Here is a 23,059-nt window from a genome sequence, read left to right on the forward strand (position 1 = left end):
CTTATTCCTTATTGAATCGGGAATAAGGAATAAGTAACCAACTTGATTTCTCTGCCCCTAGAGGACGGGCGACAGATTCAGAAGGGTCCATCTTGTGATCAGCTTTTGGTTCACCTGACGATATACCTTATAATAAGGGAACAATCTAATTCTCAGGGTGCAATTAATGAGCAGAAGCATCAAAACGAAGGTAACAGTATTTAATAACATAATAGATGAGCTAAACAAATAATGTGACTTAAATGAAATGTTTTGTGAAATGATAGCGTGACGAATGTATAGATAACATTATGAAATGATCGAAAGCGTTGTTAGCGTAAGCTAAAACAGTTAGTAGAACACAAAACTGTTTATTAAGCATGTTAACAGAAGTTATGGTTAACAACAAGCAACTAACTAGCAATAAAGACTAAAATACTCATGTGTATCTTCTTATTTCTTATTTGCAGTGTTTATATGGTTAGTATTGAGTAATCGAAGCTGTTGGTGTTCAATGTTTTCATGTATTCTGTATTCATTCGTAAAGTTTGGTACAACGCAGAAAAGTCAATGATGGCTTGATGGATAGAAAAATATCTCAGAAGTACAACAAGCCATATAGTATGGTCACGTGCCTTTAAAGACGGAAATAGCAGAAGGAAATCGAGGGTTATGGGTGGAGCGAAGTATTTGGAAGTTCCGTACCTTCTCTCTTATATATTATGATAGAGAGGGTCCTATGTCACAACGGGTCATGGGGGTAAACTAAGGTATTTTTATCACTCTGTATGATTTTTTTCCTTTAGATTATTTTTTTTTTCTTAACATCAAGCTCGCGTCGAGCACCTGAGTCTATTTCTTGCCAAGTAGAATTCGTACTCCCTCACGTCCCCACCACTTAATTTTATAAATGAAAAGCATGAGGGATATTAAAAATGCTCAGAATTGAGTAAATTCATTAATCAATTTATAAATTCTAACCAGATTGTCACCAGTGGACCCATAACACCCATCTTTCTGACGTTTCAAACAAAGCTGAAAAGAATTTGTGTGCTTCTCCAAGTTAATACTTTACATACACAAGGTTTTAAATAAGGTTTTTTTATTTTTTAAATCTGCGACTAGAATATGGAATCCAGGTTCAAAACTCGGGGCCAGATCATAAAAAAGTACACACACACACACACACGTACAGTCACTTGTCAGCTGAAGTTTGACCACAGCTTTATTCTTGCACATGTTTATTGGGTATTGTGCACACTGAGTAAATAGACACATAGACTTTGCTTTGGTGCCCATTAGAGGAAAGTAGGGGCCCTTTTTAAATTTTGGATCCCCACCCCACCCAACACTTGACATCATCCAGCCCAAAAAAACTTCCATCAGATCACAACCTCTCATGTATTAATTTCTGATCCAAAGTTAGCACTATATTCCTATAAGTTTGATAAGTAATCATGAATATATTAGTTGTCAAATTATGAAATACATTTACATATTAAAATTCATTAGATAGACTTAAATCAGCTCACTTTCAAGCTCAATTCTAGAGCGACCTTTAAGAGGAAGAGGGAGAGGAAGGATGAGGCATGCAGCAAGAAGTTGAAAAACCAGATGGGGGAGAGGAGGAAGACATGCTGTGCAGCCTAAAAACTGAGCTGACCAAGCTCTACACAGAGTTCAGACAAGGTAGACAAGAATGAGGGTAATTGTTTATTTATATCTTGCAAAACAAGTATTGATAGATATTGAAAAATGTTTGGTACTAAGTAACTTGGCAAAGACTCTAATATCTATTTCAGTAGTGTTTTGCACAGCTTAGAAAATGCATACTTGTATTAAAGGATTAGTTATTTTACCAAACAATGTATGTTTAAACTGCTTTACTTTTTGTTGCTAATCAACACCCCACCCCAATATGATTTGATAAAGGAAGACTATGCACAGATACCATAGAAAATAAAGAGGCCACCTCATTTATATGGCCACCTTATATAATACCAAAATGGTAAAAGTATTATGGAGACAATCTCATAGAGTACCCCACTGCATGATGAAATACATATAATTGATATGAAACTAAATACAAAAGGTTTTAACATGGGTCACTTAAATGTACAAGGTATAGTGGAAAAAAGAGAACAGATTAAGTTAATGTTGTCTTCCAAGGAAAATAATATGCATGTTTTAGGACTCGCTGAAACCAAATTAAATGCTAGCCACAATGATAATCTATTTCACTGTCAAGGCTACAATAAACCATTATGCAGGGACAGAGACAGCGGGGGGGGGGGGTCTTGTATACATTACAAGATGTAAATGTAGAAAGGCGACCTGACTTGGGGTCACATGAAATTGAGAGCATTTGGGTGGAAATTTCTCAAAATAATGCAGAATCATTCCCAGTTGGTTTCATTTATAGGTCACCTTCCTCCAACGCAATTTGGAATGATAACGCTTTGAAACAAATACAAAATGTTCATGCACAGGAGAAAGAAACATATATACTCAGCAGTGTAAATAAGGACCTTCTCAATACTCAAATAAGGAGTAACTGGATGGAATTTTTTGAATCATTAGGCCTAGTCCAGTTGGTAAAATGAGCCCACAAGTGTAACAGAAATATCAAGCACTCTTATTGATCACATTTATACCAACCTACCAAACGATGTGGCTTATGTTAATGTACCAAATGTTGGTCTTAGTGACCACTATCCTACTTTTTTGACAACAAAGGTCAAATGCAACAGAAATAGGAAACATACACACAAAACTATCACTTACAGATCTTTCCAAAATTGAAGTAAATAACAATTTCAAGATGACCTATATAAAGTTCCATGGAACATTATCCAAAATTTTGATGACATATGTGAAGCTCTAAAAGTGTGGACTGATTTATGAATGTAGTCTCTAAGCATGCACCACTAAAAGTACATTGAGTAAAGTATGAAATCCAGCCTAACTGATTTACTACTGAAATTCTAATACTATGAAGACACGAGACCAATTGAAGGCTATGGGAAACCATGCACAATATCAAGTATGGGGAAATAACATAACAAGTATGATTGAAAAGGCTAAAAAAAAACTTTTTATCAATCAATGCTTGAAAACACAAAAAGCAACACAAACTCCATTTGGAAAGTCTTCAGTGAACTCATTGGGGTAACACACAAAGATCAGACAAATAAAATTCACTCACTTCTGGTAAATGACACAAAAGTCACTGATGACACTGACATTGCAAATATTTTGAGTGATTTTTTTTCACTAACGTTACCACTAAGTTAAAAGAACCAGTGATAGAAAACAACTATAATGAACTGAGAAATCCCTAAGGAGGTATGTTTCTCTATCCCACAGGTATAAAAAAACCGCTAAAAAATGTCTCAGTAAACTTGGTATTAAGAAAGCAGGACTTGATCAGATTGGTCCACCACTCATTAAAACTTCTGCCTCAGCTATTTCAGATAGCATAACATTCATAATCAATTTAAATATTGCAACCTCATCTGTCCCCAAAATATGGAAAACTGCAAAAGTAATGCCTATGCACAAATCTAGTTCTAAGAATGATGCTGATAACTACCAGCCAATTTCAATACAACCAAAACTTGTCAAAATTGATTGAAAAACATGTCCATGACTCGTTCATGTCATATTTAACAAAACAGTTGCTGTTACACCCTATTCAATCAGGCTTTAGACAGAAACATTCATGTGAGACTGAATTGATATCTCTAACTGATAAATGGCTTCAACCACTTGATCAAAATTGAATAATAGGATCTCTATTTGTAGATTTCAGGAAAGTTTATGGGTTGGTGTACATGAAATTCTTTTAAGAAACTGAAAATCAACCAATGTGATGAAAGCAAAATTAGATGGTTTACTTCAAACTTAAGTGAGAGAACACAACATGTTTATATAAATAATGTTCTGTCGGAACCTGGAACAATTAGATATGGAGTACCACAAGGTTCAATTTTAGGTCCATTACTATTGATACTATTAATTAATGGCCTACCACTTTTTACTAAGGGACTCAATTTCATCTACAGATCTCTATGCAGATGACACAACATTGTCAGACATCCAAAACACAAAGCACAAACTATAAATTTATTTACAGGATGCCCTAAACAAACTGGACAACTGGTGCACATGCAATGGCACAGTGGTAAATACTGGAAGAACTAAAATATTACTTATCTCAGGCAAAAAAGAACAAATCTTGGTAGTGATGAACTATGTCTGACATGGAAGGATACAAATTTGCAAATGGTTTGTCATGATAGACTACTTGGTGTTTTGGTAGATAATAACCTGTCATGGACTGAACATGTCAGTAAAAGTTAATTCAGGTTTATGGCTTTTCAGTAGGATAAGGTACAGAAAACTATTTTATAACAGTTACATACAACCCTATTTAGACTACTGTCACACAGTGTGGAGTAATTCAAATGATAAAATCATAGCGAAGCTGGCACATCTTATAACAACTGCATTCAGGCTATATCAATCCAGAAAGTAAGCAAGGAAAATTTTAGCTGGTAAGTTAAAATTATTACCTGTTAAAGACTGAATCCGGTTGAGAAAAGCCAAATTAATGTTCATGATATCCAGTAATAGTGCTCCTGAATATTTACAATCACTATTCAAGTATAGGCTACCTGGTAATAATCCACGACTGTGATCCATGTCTACCAAACAGTATAAAATTCCCAAACCAAATAAAGAATTATTCAAAAAATTTTTCCAGTACTCTGGAACTTTGCTCTGGAATAGTATTCCAGTTGACATTAGAAATGCCAACTCTATTTCCTTCTTCCAAACCAATATATACAGCGGCTTCAGAGATACACTTAAAATGGATAAATTCCTTTGTATGCGGGCCTAAAGGTAGATTAGCTAAAATCATTTCATATATAGGTATTAGTGATCTACGCTAGTGGCATACAAACATTCAATACTATTAAGGTCAACTTGCTCTTTTTTCAATTTAATTAATAAACCAACTTAAGTAATACATTTATTTTTTTAAAAAAAAAATACAAAATGACAACAAAAAGTCTATGCAATCTTACTTTGGAGTTCAGCAATTAGACCTGACTAGATTGCATTTTTTTTTAAAAATTAGACATGTACAGAATTCATATAGCCATTTAAGTCTTGTGAAATAAATACTACACTTTTATTCTTCTGTTTTAAATATGATGCATGCCTTAATGTGTATTTCTAAAGCCCCAAAATATGTTATGATAATACTATATATGCAGTATCATGATAAACATAAGGACTTAATAATCCTAAATTGTTTTATTTATCCAGAATTAAGACTGACATGAAGGCTTGCAAGAAACTTTTTTTTTTCTTCATATCTAACATTTTTGGGTAAGAATTTTAATTGTCCAGTCTGCTTGGCATTCAGTGTTTCCACCTTTGAATTGGTGATTACTGCAAATGATTTCTGTATAACAAATTTACTCGATTCAATGGGAATTTTGAAATTTTGTTATTTCTTTCAATAACTTTTATATATTCCTTGAGCGTGTTATTGCCAAAGCTTAAAATTGTTATGTACAAAATGTATATCACAAAAGGTATGAATAACTTGACAGGAATGTTGGCTACATTACAGAAAACCTCTTTCTGTATACAGGATATGTGTAGCACATGCCTATGAATGTACAACTTGCACTTTGTACCAATAAAATCAAAATACTGCATCAATTTACAAACAGAATTAAAACTTTGATAGTTACTCTTACAATACAACATTTACAATGAATTCCATTTCCAAGGTGGACTCTCAAAGATTGATAATTGATGTACATACATGATTGTTGTAAATGTTATTTCTTTGCAACCACTGTGAAAGAATTTTAAAATTGTAAGCCGTCCAAAAAGAGACATGCATACATATGCAAATGATAAGGACTTTGTTTTAATTTACAATTGATACTCATCGAGTAGATTCTTTTCATTACCTGATTTCAATGTGGGTACCTCACTATACTAAACAAATCTAAGCTGCAATCAGCCATTTTTATTTGATCCCAATGCAGGAGTCTCTGACTTCTAGAAATGCTCCCCAAAAACTTTGAGCTGTCCATCTTAACATAAACTATCGGTTCTAGTTGCGATGGAACTCTCAGTGTTCATGTCAAAATAAAAACCATGTGCAGTTTTGATCCACGTGTATTTCACAGTGGAATTTGCTGATCGAAGATGAATAACATTTGAATAAGCGCATGTTCCTATTATTTCTTAAAATATATTTTTGTACATTTTAGAAATAGCATATTACAACTGGAATAATTTTTCAGATTTTTCAAGATCTAATCCTTGATGAGGTTGTACTTGCCTTGTCCAGGATGTACAGACGAAATGTTCTTGTCCTCAACGATAAAGTTGACTTGATGAGTGCCAACAGTCATGCTACCTATAGGCAGTTCATACTACGGCAACATGGAAGGCTGGGGTCTGGATAGAGACATATAATTCCCTCTTGTTGTTTCTGGCAGATACATGACATATCCAGATGGACAATACACTGGCTTCATCCCCTCTAGGCTTACATGAACTTAAACACTTTCTTGCATGTATGAGTTTGTATATTAATGAATACAATTGATTTTATTCATTGTTTTCTTATAAATGCACATAATATTGCATCAAACAATAATGCTTTCAGATTTTTTTTTAAACACCAGTCTATTTCTGCCTATAAACAATGTGGGCACGAAGATCGTAAATAATCAATATAAAAAGTTTTCAGCAACTGCAGATACAATATTATACATTATTTTATTTTCAACTACTGATATTTCAGGATATTATATAAAGTGTAACCTGCCTTAGCTGACACCTCCATATATCAGACACTGTTTCATATTTTATATAACTAAAATCGAGAGATCTCCTTCACCACACCAAAACTAGAGCTGATGGTGGTTCTTGAGGTGCCAGGTTTCTACAAATTCTCCTGGGATCATCTTCCTTTAGTTCTCTTCTCCTCTGCATACCCTGCTTTCCCTCAAGTTGTCAGATGAGGGCTTTCTTTATAAGCTCCTTGATGTGGGGATGTTTTCTTTTCCTTGCAAGGGTAGACGGACCATCTGCTGCTTTTTTTTGTTGTAACATCGATGCCTGTTTTAAAGAAATTTTATTTTCTTAACATGTGTGACAAGCATCCCCATGCTAACATGCTAACCCATATTAACTTTTTACCCAATATTAGAGCCTCATAATCAGTTCCCAAGAAGGAGTTGTTGAGGGGTTGTTTTTGTTCTTATTTGTTCTATCCACAAAATACTGTGTGAGACAGGATGAATTTTTGCCCATTCCTTTAGAAAGCAACATGTTTTCATGAACAGGTATTAGCTAGTAATCATCATGATGACAGCATCTACCCCAAACGTCCTGAGGATATTCCATAAACCCCATATATCCTTAATAAAGTGTCAGTCCCCTGGGATAGTGCTATACATATCACTGGATCTAATTATTAGACTTACATTGCTCAAATCAAGATAAATATCCACTAGAATGATAACAATACTAATTACAAGATCTGTATGCATGAAAATGTTAAGATTCCTTACCACAAATATAAATGTGTGCCGATTGTTGCAAAATGACTTGTATCTAATACAAAGTTTTCATGACTTGTACATGTGAATAATACTCCATTCGTCTGATCTCCAGGCAGGGATCATAATGCACAATCAATATATAAAATTATTTCTAATGTCCTGTAGTGAAACAAGCTTACACTATCTCCCCTTCTTTGTTTCTCATTACACCTCAGCCACTATGGATATTGTGATCCAAAGCAGCTAGCTCATTCTTAATCCTGTACACTGGCACTGTACATCATGATCTGCTGATGAAAAACTTCAAGCTCAGCAGTGCTTCTGCAATTATCAAAAACATGTATCTTGTACCATGTGTTATTTGTAATCTGCTAACAGATTAATAAAATTATTAAATAATCATTACTGTTGTTAATTTTTGCATACATAAAATCTTTACTGAAGTGTTTATTGATAGTGTCATGGAGTTGTTTATACCTGATGTGCATGTATTATACCTGAAATTACCAAAGACTTGAGAAGGAGAGTCACTATACATGTATCACGTGCACACATCTTATGAATTCTAACTTATTCAGATCTTCAAATGGTAAATATATACAGTAATTTATTATTTAGTTGAGAATAAAAATATTTAAAGTGGTCTTCACATTTTTCTTTTAAATACCATAAATACCATGCAATTGTTGCAATCCTGAAATGGCATACCTGAAATTTAAGTAATACTCCACTGTTAGGAACTTTTGGTCCAAGAGCACCTGTGCCAAGGTTTTCAGCACTTTGGCTTTCTTCTTGTGATCATCTTCATCTAGCTATGGCTTTGTCAGCTCTTCATTCTCCAGGTAAGGTTCATGAAGACTTTTATTAATGTCTTGGCCATGTGAGAGGATCTACTCATGTGTATTGGTGATGTGATTTAGGACACTCCTCAAGATACTCTGAAAGAATGCCACAATCAATACCTTTAGCACCTAAAGCTGGTCTCTTTTGTCATGGTGACCCCATATTGATAAGACAACTTGATTTATATCATAAAGCGAAAGCTGCATTGTAGAACTGGCTAATAGTTAGCGTAGCAGGATTAAAATTTTCCTCAGATCATTGTTCCTTCAATATTCCACATTACTCTGACATTTCAAATAAATTACTTTTAATAAAGTGCATGCCTAGAAGATTTGGTGATGAATATATATGGATAAAGAATACATTAAAAGAAATCAGAAGATAAGGATTATGCACTGTAATTTTGATTTCATACAAAAGTATACAATAGCAAATGTTTACATATATGTTTCAAATAAAAGGACTGAAAACTCACAAAAAATTGTCCATAGCTGCTAGCAGTCTTGCATGAAAACCAAAACTGGTTCATGTCTTGGGACCATTGTAATAAAGCCATATTATCCATTTGTTTGGCAACCTTGAAAAGTAGGTAGATAAAATAAAGTTAAAAATGCATGAAGAGCAATCATCCAAACAGAAACAGCTTTTCAATTCCAAAAGTTTTATAACAGTAAAGAGTGAAAACCAACAAGTCATTTAATTCCCAAGAATACAAAATGAAATTTAAAAAGAACTTACAGTATTGTAAATTAAATCCCAAATAAGTTATATCACCAGTCCTAATGAATAAAGTTCTAATGAACTGCCAGTGGTTTCCAAAAACACAACTTCAACTGTTATCTCAGTATTTTGTTTTTAAATTAAATGTGTCTTATGTGCATTCATCATGAGTTAAGTGGATAGATGGGAAGAGGGTGTTAGCAAGAACTGCATGTGGGACATAGATACATGTATAAATGGGAAACGGCATAAAGAAAGCATATGAGGCATGTAGACACAATTCAATATACAATCGCTGGTCCTCTAAGTATTGAGTGGGAAAAAAAAAACACAGCTGTGATTATTGGGTTAGCCAGCACAGTATGCTGAAACTTTTTTGCATAAGGAGAACAATGACAGTTCAAATTATTCCTTTTCTATGCATCAAGTGGCACAGTTGAAATACTCAACCCCACTTCTGAGAAAGCGAAATTCAAGGTTTTTTTTCGAACTCAAACTAAGAAAAGCATGAAGTGGGAACTCAGTTTTCTTTATCAGCATTGCATTTGTTACATCATTGTTTTCAGCAGAATGACAATTGTAAGACAACCCCCCCCCCACACACACACACACACAAAATCTGCAAGAAATTTGTCATTTTTACTTTCCTGATTCAATAGCAAATACTTAAGATACTGAAGGTGTCTTCATTCTCGCAGTATGTTGCAAAAGCACTTGGCCAGGTGTTGATGTGAAGCGTGAAAATGTTCTGGCCATCGGTTCTGTATGCTTGGGTTCATCTTTTGCTATATTCTTTGTAACTTTGTAACTTAAAATATGAATTAAATATTCATTTGTATTAGAAGTTATGTTTTAAATATGTTTCTTTGTGCACTGTGTTAAACACTTAGAACTGAAATACTTCATTTAAGCAAGAATACATAATAATAGATCTAAAAAAATTCACATCAATAAAACTAACTTGACTGCAGCTCGAAACTTTAACAGATCACAATCTGCTAGCCATATATTCTGGTAGCACTACAACATCCTTTCCTATCATGACTAGAGATCCTTTTGTAACTGTAGTCAATACAGTGCTTTATAATAGATTTACTAGTAGTTGAAAGATGTACAATAAAATCTTATTATTTGTTCCATCACGTTTACATGATAAGGTTATTAAACTTTTATGCAAGTAATGTGCATGTCACATTAACCTAAGGGGTGTGTGTGTGAGAGAGAGAGAGAGGGATAGATATGATATAAATAATGATAACGCTTGTAAATGTATCTGTTCCCTCGCCGAATTTAAAAAAAACCTGTCTCACGAAGATAACTGACAGGTGTACAAAATGACCTTTATGAGCACGCTGTTATAAAAAATAAATAATATATTCCACCCCAACATACAATACACACAATGCAGTCACCGAGTGAAATATTGATCAGCCGATCACATCTATTTTGGGCATATTACAAAGCAAGTCCTTGTGCAAACATTGTATTAATAAAACAGTGTGCTTTCAAACATACAGCAGGAACAAGATATTGAAAAATGGAGAACACTTGTACATAGACATCACATTCACTTGATTCTGGGGGAACTAATGTGAGTAGTGAATGGGGGCACTTTAGCCTCAATGGGAATTAGCATTAAAAACACCCCTGGGCCACTTTAGCCTCAATGGGAAATTTAACATTACGAAAACACCTGGGTCACTTTAGCCTCAAGGGAATTTAACATGGGAAAAAATTTTGGGTCTGTTGAGCCTCAAGGAGAATTTAACATGGGAAAAAATTTTGGGTCTGTTGAGCCTCAAGGGGAATTGAACATGGAAAATAATCTTGGGTCTGTTGAGCCTCAAGGGGAATTGAACATAGGGAATAAATCGTGGGACTGTCTAGGGACAAGGGGAATTGAACAAGGGATTTTTTAAAAAATGAAAAACAAATGGGGTAGGCAATTGAAAGTCTATCTCTTTTCGAGAGATGTGGGTGGCCCTGAAAAGGGCCTTTGGGTTTATATATGCCCTTAACATAAAGGGCATCTGTGACTTCTTCTTGTCCTTAGGCTTCGTCTCACTGTAGGACCATAAATCAGGACTCTTTTGAGGCATCCTTGCCTCTCCACGTAAATCCTACGTATCCATAGGTTGCTGGCGGTCCTATGGACAACTGTCATTCGGATCGGACATACATCGGTATGTCCGTCCTGAACATCATTGTTGACACAAGGGTGGAAGATTCAACGTCAGTCCACATGCTGAGGCGACGAGAACAGGTAAATCAATGCAGTGAACTGCGCTTAATTACAGGTAGAGGTAGGATTGAAACGGATTGAGTTCATTGACCAATCCAAACACGCGTTACAAAAATAAGTCAGCTCGCATCCAATCCGAAGGGAACAGTCTGTGACGTCACGTGGTCTATGTAGATTCGCTAGCGCCTGTGTGCAGTCAATCTATGCGACAGTTATTCAACATGACGGAAACTCTGAAAACGATCAATTGGGGTGAACCAGTAGTGGAGATCACCCAAGGGAACCCGGACTTACTTTCAGAAGAGGTAAATTGGGATTTTGTGGATTTTCTTACCTCGCAAGAATTTGTTCCGGCACCTTCGTCACCTTCTTCATTACCGCACGTGGAGAATTTTAGACAGAGACAGAAAGAAGAATTGGAGAAATTTATACAACGACAAAAGGAAGCGGAACAAGCTTTTCTTTTACAGCAACAACAGCAAGAAGAGGTAAGAAAAAAAACAAGAAGAAGTAGCAGCAAAGAAACAAGAGGGTGAAAATCAAACGGTCACGGTACTGTTAGACATTTTAGCGGAGTTAAGAAGTCTGAAACAAATGTATCAGACTTCTTTATCACGACCGAAGAGAATACGACCTTCCCGAGCTAAACACGCCAGCCCTGTGACTAAACCTACCGTACCACCCTTAGTGATTTCAACCAAATCATCATCATCAGAAGTAGGCCTCGGCCGTGGCAAAGGCTTAAGGCAGTTAAAGTTGATTGCTTAAACTCACCCCTACACCAAAAACCAAAGGCCCTTTTCAGGGCCGCCCACGTCTCTCGAAAAGAGATAGACTTTCAATTGCCAATAACTCAAAAAAACCACAAAAAAACCATTTTACCCCTATAGTACGTGTATATGAGTGCGTGAGTGTAGCTTCTTATTTAAAATCAAAACTCAAAGACACTTACCTTTTTATACCTAATTTATTCTTTTATAAATAGTTACAATCCAATTCACAATTCACAACAGAGCACTTTAAAAAGTACATTCACTTCTTCTGTCTCACTGTTTAGTCTCTCTGTTTTTTCAATTTCTTCACCGTCACAGTCTTTTCTTCCTCTTCCTCCTCACTTTCTTCACTTCTTCTTTTCTTCTCCTGATTCTTTTTCTTCACCTTTCTGCTTTCTTCCTCCTCTTCTTCTTCCTCTGAAGAATCCCTCTCTTCTTCTGACTCCTCTTGTTTCTTTTTTGGGCAATCTGGAGACCAATGTCCTTTTTCTTGACAATAATAACAGGTATCTTGACTTTTGCCTCTTTTAACCCCTGTTTTTCTTTTTTTAAGGTCTGGACACACTGAAGACCAATGCCCTTTCTTCTGACAGATATAGCAAGTATCTTGACTTTTATCTCGAAAAGAAGGAGAGTAGTCCGTCGGCTGGTCTGAAGAGAATTTTCTAATGACCCCTCGCAAAGCTCTGACGAAACGTTCCATCTGGGTAGTCTCTTCCATCGTTGTGCTCGGTTTGAGAGTGAAATGAATAGTGAAAGGACAAGACTCACACCCTTTTATATACGCTGGTCTGTCATGACTATAAATTAGTCTGTGGTGTTTAAACTTGAGTCATTTGACGTTTTGCACTCAAGATGAAACGATCCTATTCATTTGAGAAGAAAGAAGAAGAAAGTAAGAGGCAGAAACGTGATCTATCGCCTCGTACCAGAGCTGAAGTCTTGGCACAAATTCATGCCAGCGATTTTGAAGAGGACATGAGTGAACCAGAATCCGAACCCTCTAAACAAAGTTCGCCACCCTTAGTTAACCCTGAAAAGTACTATTCCGTTCGAGAGACAGAAAAGCGCTCCTCTAGAAAATTTAGAACCACGGCTTACAAATACACGGTGAAGTTTAAAGATTTCAAGGCAGAAGTACCGTTAGAGAAAGCAGAAGGGTTCATCACCGGGGTGTGGGATTCTTTACTCACCACACTCAAGCGACAATGTCAACCCAAAGAAGACGATCGCTTGAGACTTTCCATACAACACGACGGTTTGAAATCCCCTGTTTGGATCGAGTTTAGCAGCCCTGCAGAATTGACTGCTTCCAAAGTCATGGACAAGATTCAACACGTACAACAATCCAATGACCAGTTTGACATCACCGATGGAAAAGCCACATTGGACATGACCCATGTCTCTCCTCCTCAAGGGACTGGCCGCTGAAAGATCTTATTGGTGAACGACCTTCGCAGCACCAAAAAGAGTCTCGTCCGAATTAACAACCCTCAAGACCAGATGTGTTTAGCCAGGGCTATCGTGGTGGGACGAACCTATGCTAACAAGAATGACACGGCAGAATGGAAAAGAGCCTGGAAAACTATTCGACAATCGGACCGAGCCAAATAACGAAGTGAAGCAGAACTCCTGTTGCAACAAGCCGGCCTGTCCAAAGACACACCCTGTGGCATTCCTGAAATGCAAACATTGCAAGATGTCCTAGCTCCACGCTACACCTTGAAAGTGCACCCTCAAGAAATGCGTGGGCCTCTGTTGTTTCGAGGGAAAGACTTTAAGGATGGAAAATACATTCATGTCTATTATCACGATGACCATTTCGATACCATTACCAGTATCACCAGATTCCTGGGATATGCTTATTACTGTGAGAAATGTGACCATGGCTATAACAATCGAGAACAACACAAACATTGTGGATCGAAATGCTCAGGATGTTTGGCCTCTCCACCCTGTCTGAACGAAGGGCAAGAACCAGTGCATTGTTCTGCTTGTCTGCGCACGTTTGTCAGCCCTGCCTGTTACCAACAACATCTGAAGACGTAAGGTTCACAGCAGAAATGTACTTGTCAACTCCTGAGATTGTGCCCTACGTGTGGACAAGGCATACGTACCAACAGTGCCAAGGCACACCTATGTTCAGGAAAGAAAAAATGTCACATTTGTCACCACATCGTGGACTTGGAACACCAATGCTACGTGCAAAAAATACCAACCCCAACCAGAGAAAGAGGATGGTCACAAGAAGAAAGGCAATTTCATCTTTTTCGATTTCGAATGCATGCAAGAGACTGGCATTCACATTCCTAATTTCTGCGTGGTTCATCGATCGTGCGAGAAGTTCATTCAAGAACCTATCTTCAATCATTGCCCTCACTGCAGCAAGATTCCTGGAGGACGTGAAAAAATCTTTCGGGGACCGAACACGCTAGCTAATTTTGCCCAATGGGTCTTAGACCCCATCGACAAGACGTGGAGCCAAGAGGACATCGAACGTTACGGAGATTGTCATTGCCACGGTGATGGCTCACAATTTCTCTGGATACGATGGACAGTTTCTTTTGAGATACTATACGGAACAAGGCACCGAGCGTCCTAAAGTCACTTTGAACGGAGCCAAAATCATTTTCATCCAAGTGGGACAAGTACAGTTTAAAGATTCGATGAGTTACTTGGCCATGCCTTTGAGCCGAATGCCTAAAACATTTGGAATGACAGAAATGGCTAAAGGGTACTTTCCACACTTTTTCAATACGGAAGCCAATCAACACGCCGTTCTACCCCATTTACCTGGGGCTCACTATTACGACCCTGACAACATGCGTACCGAACAACGAGATGCTCTCTACGCTTGGTACCAGGCTCACGCCTCCGACCCTTTCGACTTTCAGGAAGAAATGTTAAAGTATTGTCGTTCCGACGTGGACATTTTACGACGTTGCTGTGGAAAATTTCGAGAACTGTTCATGGAACACGGAGGGGTCGATCCTTTGAAAGAAGCTTGCACCATTGCCAAAGCGTGTTCCTTAGTGTACCGGCAACGATTCATGCCTGAAAACACCGTAGCTGTCATCAGTCCTCAAACGACCAACTATGTCAAACGTCAATACTCGGTCAAAGCCCTACGCTGGTTACATTACTTGTGCGACAAGGAAGACAAATGGATTCAGCATGCCCGCAACGGAGGGGGCGAAAAGACCATCGGAACGCATTCGGTCGATGGCTGGGACTTAGAAAACCCCAAGATCGTGTACGAGTTTAACGGTTGCTTATTTCACGGATGTCCCGTCTGTTACCCTGACCGTGACACTAAAAATCAGTTTTTACAACGAACCATGGAAGACTTGTACCAGGCCACTTGTCAGCGACGCCTAAAGTTAGAACAGGAAGGATACCAAGTGGTGGAAATGTGGGAACACGAATACGATCACCGTTTGAAAACTGACCCCGAATTTAAACGCCTCGTGGAAAGTTACCAGTTCATGGACCCCCTGAACCCAAGGGATAGTTTGTACGGAGGAAGGACCAATGCCACCTGTTTGCTGTACCAAGCCGACGAAGAGAAAGGAGAAGAAATCAAATACTTGGACGTGTGTTCGCTGTATCCCTACGTATGCAAATATTGTCGCTTTCCTGTAGGGCACCCACAATTGTTGACGAAACACATCGACCTGAAAAACATTCGACAATACGAAGGCTTGATCAAGTGCAAAGTTTTGCCTCCCAAGGACTTGTACCATCCCGTCTACCACACCATTGCCAAGGCAAACTGATGTTTCCTTTGTGCCGTACTTGTGCCGAAACGTGCAACCAAGATCAGCCTTGTCAGCACACCCAGGAAGAACGGGCTTTGACGGGAACCTGGGTCAGCGTAGAATTGTTCAAAGCTCTGGACATGGGATATCAACTGTTAGAAGTGTACGAAATTTGTCACTTTCCCAAGACACAACAATACCACAAGGGTGACCCCACGCAGAAAGGCATTTTCGCCGACTACGTGGATGCCTTTTTGAAACTGAAACAAGAAGCCAGTGGCTATCCTTCCTGGTGTCACACTCCCGAAGACCAAAAGACATTCAAAGACAAATACTGGGCACAACAAGGCATTACTTTAGATCACATCGAGAAAAACGAAGGCAGGCGATCGTTTGCCAAAGTGATGTTAAATTGCTTGTGGGTAAAATGGCACAACGTCCGTGTTTACCCAAGACGGAGTATTTGACAGAACCTTCCCGCTACTTTCAGATGATTCACGACAAAACCAAATTCATGAAACACGTGGACGTCGTTCGCGAGGATTTGATCTTGGTCAATTACGAAGAAGACCTGGACTTTGTACAAGACGACCCTTTTGGAAATGTCATCATTGCGGCTTACGTGACAGGTCATGCTCGCTTAAAATTGTACGAAGCTTTAGAACTGTTAGGGGAACGCGTCCTGTACTTTGACACGGACAGTTGCATTTACATCCATCACCCGAGTCAACAGCACCCTGACATCGAAGGAGACCTGGACAGACGAGCATCCCGACGACAAGATTCTAAGTTTCGTCAGTGGCGGTCCAAAAAATTACGGCTACGAATACCGGGACCCACAAGGAGAAGTGCACACGAAGTGTAAAGTGAAAGGATTGACTCTGAATTATCGTACCAGTCGTGTGGTCAACTTTGGGGTATTGAAAGAAGCCTTGCAATCTGGAGAGGATGAACACTTTAAAGTGACCACTTATCAACCCAACAAGATTGTACGTTTACTCACTCACCACATCGTCAGTCGACCCTTGGAAAAAGTCTATCAAATCGTGTACCAGAAGCGAGTGCGACTTCCCAATCATTTCACCTTGCCGTATGGACACGCCGGTATTGGTCTGTATATAAAAAGGAACCCTAGGCAAGATCGATAGTTCATTGTGACTACCAAGACCAAGTGAACAAGACGAATACTTTCAGAGAAAAACAAAACAAGTTTAGAAAGGCACAATTCAAGTTTGGGGCTTCTGAAGTGGAATGTAATTGTGAGCCTTGAGACTTTTCAACATGTGTTAGTGACAGTACCAGAAGAACCCGTCACCCAGGACAGGACTGTCGTGGACATCCCTGAAAGACCCTTTCGGAAGGACACTTGTGTGACCTTACCCCCTATAGAACTGGTCAGAACATTACCCAAAACATGTTGTACAGACACTTGTTTTTATTCCACGTTGATGGTTATCATGTGCCTTTTATCGTTGTACTTAAGCCTTTGGCTTTTATGTATTTTTGTCTTTCGTATTCATGTTTAAAACATTCAATAAACGTGTCCTGAAAAAAGTATATAAACTCTTGTCTTGTTTGTTTTCGTGTCACAAGTGACAGTCCTCACACTATGGCTACCTCTGCTGTCTCTGCTCCCTCTTCCTCCACTGTCAGAGTCATCGACGAACACTTAGATCGTGCCAGTTGGGAGGCTTTGTATCTTCGCCATCCCTTTAACATGCTCATTGCTGGACCTAGCGGTTCAGGCAAAACCGAATTCGTCAAACGCTTGATCGAACATAAACATCATTTGATCGATCGTCCACCTCAACGTATCGTGTGGTGTTACAAAGAGTGGCAATCGGCGTACAGCCTCTTGCGAGAAAGTCAAGGCGATTCCATCGTGTTTGTGGAAGGCATTCCTAAAGAAGACGACAGCATCGTCTCTGACTCCCGTCAAACCCATTTGGTCATTTTTGACATGTTAGGAGAAGACGAAGAAGAAATTAAACTGTGGTTCACGCGCAAAGGGCATCATCGTAATGCCAGTGTCGTTTAAATCACTCAAAATTTGTTTCAACAAAGTAAAGCCTATCGCACCATCAGTCTCAATGCGCATTACGTGGTCTTGTTTAAAAGCCCTCGAAATAAATCGCAAGTGCAAGTCTTAGCCAAACAGGTAGGGACACCTTGGCTGACTCAGGCGTACGACGATGCCACTGAAACTCCACACGCCTATTTACTTGTCGATTTGAAACCTACGACCCCCGATAATTTGCGATTTCGTACCCACTTGTTTCACCACTGGTGCCAAGACGGAGGGCCTGTCCTGTACACGTCTCCGTCCTCGACTTAACTTCATTCCACAAAAAAAAATCCATGAAAACCTCAGACACTTTTCGTCTGTCTCACACACATTTTGAACATGACGTCCCTTCAGTCGCATCTTCCCGTCAAATTGATTCGTGCCTTGTATGGCATCAGTCGAGAAAAAAATCCACAAACACGAGCTCGTGTCTTAGAAGCTAGTCTCAAAGAAGTCTTACGATTGTTCACGGTGACGGCACGTCAATTACTACAAGGGATTATACAGATCCTCATCAAACCAACCGCTTTTTTGATCGAAACAAAGTTGCTTTGACCCAACTGGCCGATCCTCGCATCGACAGTCAAACCAAAAAAACAAATCATTTTGAAACCTGGAGGGAGCGGTACTCTAGGAGGGGTCATCATTCGCTCTCTCTTAAGATGGGATCCTAACACGCCCAAAGTTCTCCCCAAGAAAAAAGTCAAACGAAGCTCCAAGAAGAAGAAAAAGACCAGGTCCCCAAGGAGACCTGTGTCTCCAAGAACTTCTCCAGTGGCGGGACCCTCCTCTTACCAGACACCACCCCGGAAAAAGAAAAGAAGCCCCCAGAAAAAGAAACAGAGAAAAAGCCCCCAGAAAAAGAAAAGTCCACAGAAGAAAACTAGTCGCAAGAGAGGCACTTCGGCCAGGACGCAACCTTACACTCGCAAAGCACGACCTGCAAAGGCGGTGACCGCGTCTCCGGTAGCCTCAGGTTCATTCACTTCTCCGTTGATGTCACCAAGAACTGAAGAGTACTTGGAGACATTGATCACACCAAGAACTTCTCCGTTGATGACCCCAAGAACGTCTCCAGTGGCAGGACCCTCCAATTTAGTGGCAGTGGCCGCTGCTCACAAAGTACCTTCTCCCAAAATCAAAGTCCAAGAAAGATCGGGCATGTTACAAAGTTTACTGGATTTGTCCAAGCAAGAACTGGCTCGATTTAGTCCGTTACGTACCCCTCCACGACGTGTCATGCCTGTCCTGAAGTTAATACGACGTAAAGACAATCAGTGGCGACGCGTTCCAGTATAAAAAAGGTGTGTGACCAAGTAAGGGTATCAGTGTTTTGGGCTCCTGAAGATGTCACCCTCCAGAAAACATCCCTCTTCTAAACAACCCCAAGGAAAGAAAAGGAAATAACTGCCTCGTCGTTTAGTCAAACATGGGGACATGTTATCTGTCCTGTCCAAGGCTTCTCCACCCCTACGAAAAAAACTCATTCAATCAGCTTCCAAAGAGGTCATCGATACCGTGTGCGAATGTTGTTTGAACGTGTTGAAAGGCACGATCCCTTTGTCCAAACACCAGAAACAATGCTTAGGCAAAACATCGTCACGTTCTTCGCCAAATGGTTCAAAAAAAAATTCCCCTTGGCCAAAAGAAGAAGATGTTGGTCCAACGTGGAGGCATTTTACCCCCTCTTGCTAGGTCCCTTACTGAAAGGAGTCTTGGGAACCATGTTGGGAGGACTGGTGGGATCAAGATAAAAAGGCCCTCTGAAGTCCCAAGATCTCAGAATCGACCCTTGACAATACCATGGAAGGACGAAAACTAGCTTTAGTGCCTTACAAACGATGGATGGAATACCATCGTTGGCAAGAACAACGCACCCCGCATTTACCTCCTAATCCCATTTGAGCGAGATGTCCCAGTTACAACACGAATTGCAGTCCTTGATGGATCGCCAAGATTTGTCCGAAACAGAAAAATCGCAAAAGTACGGTCAACTCTTGCAACGACTGCAACTCTTTCACCAGAAAGCTATAGACGAAACAGCTCTACCCACTCTGAAAGATTTTAAGACCTTGATGAAAAGTTCAGCACCATCACCAGTACCACCACCACTACCAGTGACCAAGACAGAAAAAGGAGAAGAAGAGGAAGGGTTTCAAACTCCACCAGAAAAAGTACGCAAGTTAACAACACCACCTACCTCCATAATTGGATGGATTAAAAAGATGATGACCACCCCTTCTTCATCACAAGAGAAAAAGAAAGTGAAGACAGAAGTGAAGACAGAAGTGAAACAAGAACCGATATCCCCTGTTCCGACATCCTCCTCTTCGACACCTATTGTGCCGGTCGCACATGCAAAGCATTGCAATCCAAGAAAGTACCCCAAGAGAAAAAGAGTAGCATCTTCCAAGAGTGGGTGCCTTATTAACACACAAACAAACAAATGGAATTAGTGTTAGCCAGCATTTACTACGATCCCTCCCATCCTGCAGGTTACGCAGGAGTTCAAAAATTGTATCGTGCTGCCAAAACGCGACTGAAAATCTCCGTTTACCGCAAGTGCAACGATGGTTACAAGAACAAGCTACCTACACTTTACACAAACCCATTCGACGCAAGTTTTCCAGAAGTCGCAGCCGAGTGGAAGGCATCGATCATCAATGGCAAGCCGATTTAGCCGATGTCTCTCATTTGGCCAGCTACAATCGCGGCTACAAATATTTGTTTTGTGTCATCGACGTCTTTTCCAAATTTGCCTGGGTCGTGCCCTTGACTTCCAAATCGAGCAGCGAGTTAGTGCGAGCCCTGCAACGGGTGTTGAAACAAAGCGGTCGTCACCCTCTTCGATGGCAAACAGACAAAGGTACCGAATTTCTGAACCAAGCTTTCCAAAAAGAATTAAAGAAACGTGACATTCATTTTTTTGCCATCGAGAATCCCGAAACCAAAGCCAGCATCGTGGAACGTTTTCAACGCGCTTTGAAAGAACGCATGTGGAAATATTTTATGCATCACCACACTCTGAAGTACATCGACATCTTACCGCAACAGGTGCAAGCGTACAACCAATCTTACCATCGAAGCATCGGACGTGCCCCGCAAGAAGTGACTCCCGACAACGAAGTGTTGGTGTTTGAGCGCCTGTTTGGTACGTCCCCGACGAGGGCTGTCCAAAAGAAAAGTGGAGTGTTGGCCGTAGTAGACTGGGTGCTCATTGGCAAAACCAAACGCACTTTCGACAAAGGTTACTTGCCTAACTGGACGACCGAATTGTTTCGTGTCACTGGACGAGTGCATGGCCGTCATCCTGCCGTCTATAAATTGGAAGACATGAACGGAGAAGTACTCAAAGGAACGTTTTATTTGCCCGAGTTACAACGTGTCACCAAAAAAGAAGACGACGTGTACGACATCGAAAGCATTCTCGAACGCAGAACCCGTAAAGTGGGCAAACGACGTGTCAAAGAAGTCAAAGTACGTTGGAAAGGATATCCACCCAGTTTTGATCTGGGATCGACGCTTCGCAAGTCATCGACTATAAAAGAAGTGACCATCATGCCCTTCCACACAGACGCAGCTACGTCGACCACTCCTTCACCCAGTTCTTCTCTGCAAGATTTACAAAAACACCCTTTGTGGGTGTGGTGCGGAGAACGTGTGCCTAAAATGCAAATCGTCTTTTTCTGCCAAAATCTTCGTGGTGTATTGTGTCATCGGAGCAGCCATTGCCAATTTGAGTTTGCAACAAGAGACAAACAATTGTGGACCATTTTATTAAGCAGCTGCATCGGTTACCTGCTCCAATCCCTCCCTGAAATGCTCCTCGAACGGGAACCACGGGAACCTTGTGTCCAGTGCCAGTGTCAGTCACCACTCCAATAACAACAACAACAACCCTATTTTGAGCGGAGACACGCCTCTGACGTCCAGTAACCCCTCGGACAGTCACAGAACTCTGGAGTTATGAGTCACCAAAACCAATTTTACTTAACCTTACCCAGTGACAGTTCCATGGAGGTGTTTCCCATGAACACGTTGTGCTGTTACACGGCCAAATTACCTCAGACGATCCCATTAGATCACGAAGCCCTTGGGAAGTGGCTTTAGTAGAAATCATTCACCCGACCCAAGTCCTCAATGTCCTTCCCAATCAAAATTCTTTTGATGTGGAAGTATATGACGAGCAAATGCAACTGTACTTGGATACCCATGGCAAATATAACATTAAAAAACCCCTGGCACACAAAATCAAAAGTACACCACCTATCACTTGTTCGTTCCCCCAGGCTATTACTTTAGTGGTCAACATTTGGTGAGCACCATAGCCTCCAGGTTTAATGTCATGTTTCTGAAAGCTTTGGAAAGTGTCAAAAAAAGTGTCACCATGGAATACCACAAAGCAGCTCGTCGCTTCTTGATGAAATTTGACGGGAGTAAAATCATGTCCATTTTATTTTGTCCTGGAATTGTTTGACATGTTGGGCGGAGACATGGACATGAGAATAGTCATGCTCAAGAAAAACGAATTACCAATCAATTACGACAACGAGTCTTTTAGCAAGTTATTTCGTGCCCCGGTAGAACTGAACCAAGGACTGAATTTGATGTTTGTGTACTCCGATGTGGTGGAGTGCAGCGTGGTGGGACACACCTCCGTGCCGTTACTGCGTGTCATTCCTTTCAAAGTGAATTCTGCCACGGTCACTGACGAGGAAGGTGGAAACACTTACCACGTTCACCGCGAATTTGTACATCCTCACTATTTGCCTGTCAGCAAGTCGTATTTGGACACGGTCAACATTATTATAAAAGGAGATCTGGGACAAAATATTTCCATTCACCAAAGGAAAAGTCACGGTGAAACTCCATTTTCGAAAAACGATTCTCTCACGACTCGTAAGTCATGTATCCAGTGTACCGAGGGGTTGCTCGACAGCGAGGACACAGTTTAGGAGATATGTTAAAATCGGGCCTTTCGTTCGGTGGCCCCGGTGTTGAAACCCGATGGTGACACGCGGATTGCACGCCTTGAAAGATGCGGCACTGACAAAAGGCAAAGAATTTCTCCAAAATGT

The 23,059-nt window shown here is 39.9% G+C and overlaps 1 long non-coding RNA gene across 1 annotated transcript; it reads left to right on the top strand.

Annotated features, from left to right (window-relative positions):
* Nucleotides 1-1,181: 1,181 nt before the first annotated feature.
* LOC149795058 (uncharacterized) lies at nucleotides 1,182-6,558 on the top strand. Its single transcript, XR_016422083.1, has 2 exons — nucleotides 1,182-1,684; nucleotides 6,312-6,558. It is a non-coding gene; the product is annotated as an uncharacterized LOC149795058 (long non-coding RNA).
* Nucleotides 6,559-23,059: the final 16,501 nt, after the last annotated feature.

This window comes from Sinohyriopsis cumingii, chromosome 7, assembly GCF_028554795.1.
Source record: "Sinohyriopsis cumingii isolate HCF-2022 chromosome 7, ASM2855479v2, whole genome shotgun sequence".
In the NCBI taxonomy this organism is placed as follows: Eukaryota; Metazoa; Mollusca; class Bivalvia; order Unionida; family Unionidae; genus Sinohyriopsis; species Sinohyriopsis cumingii.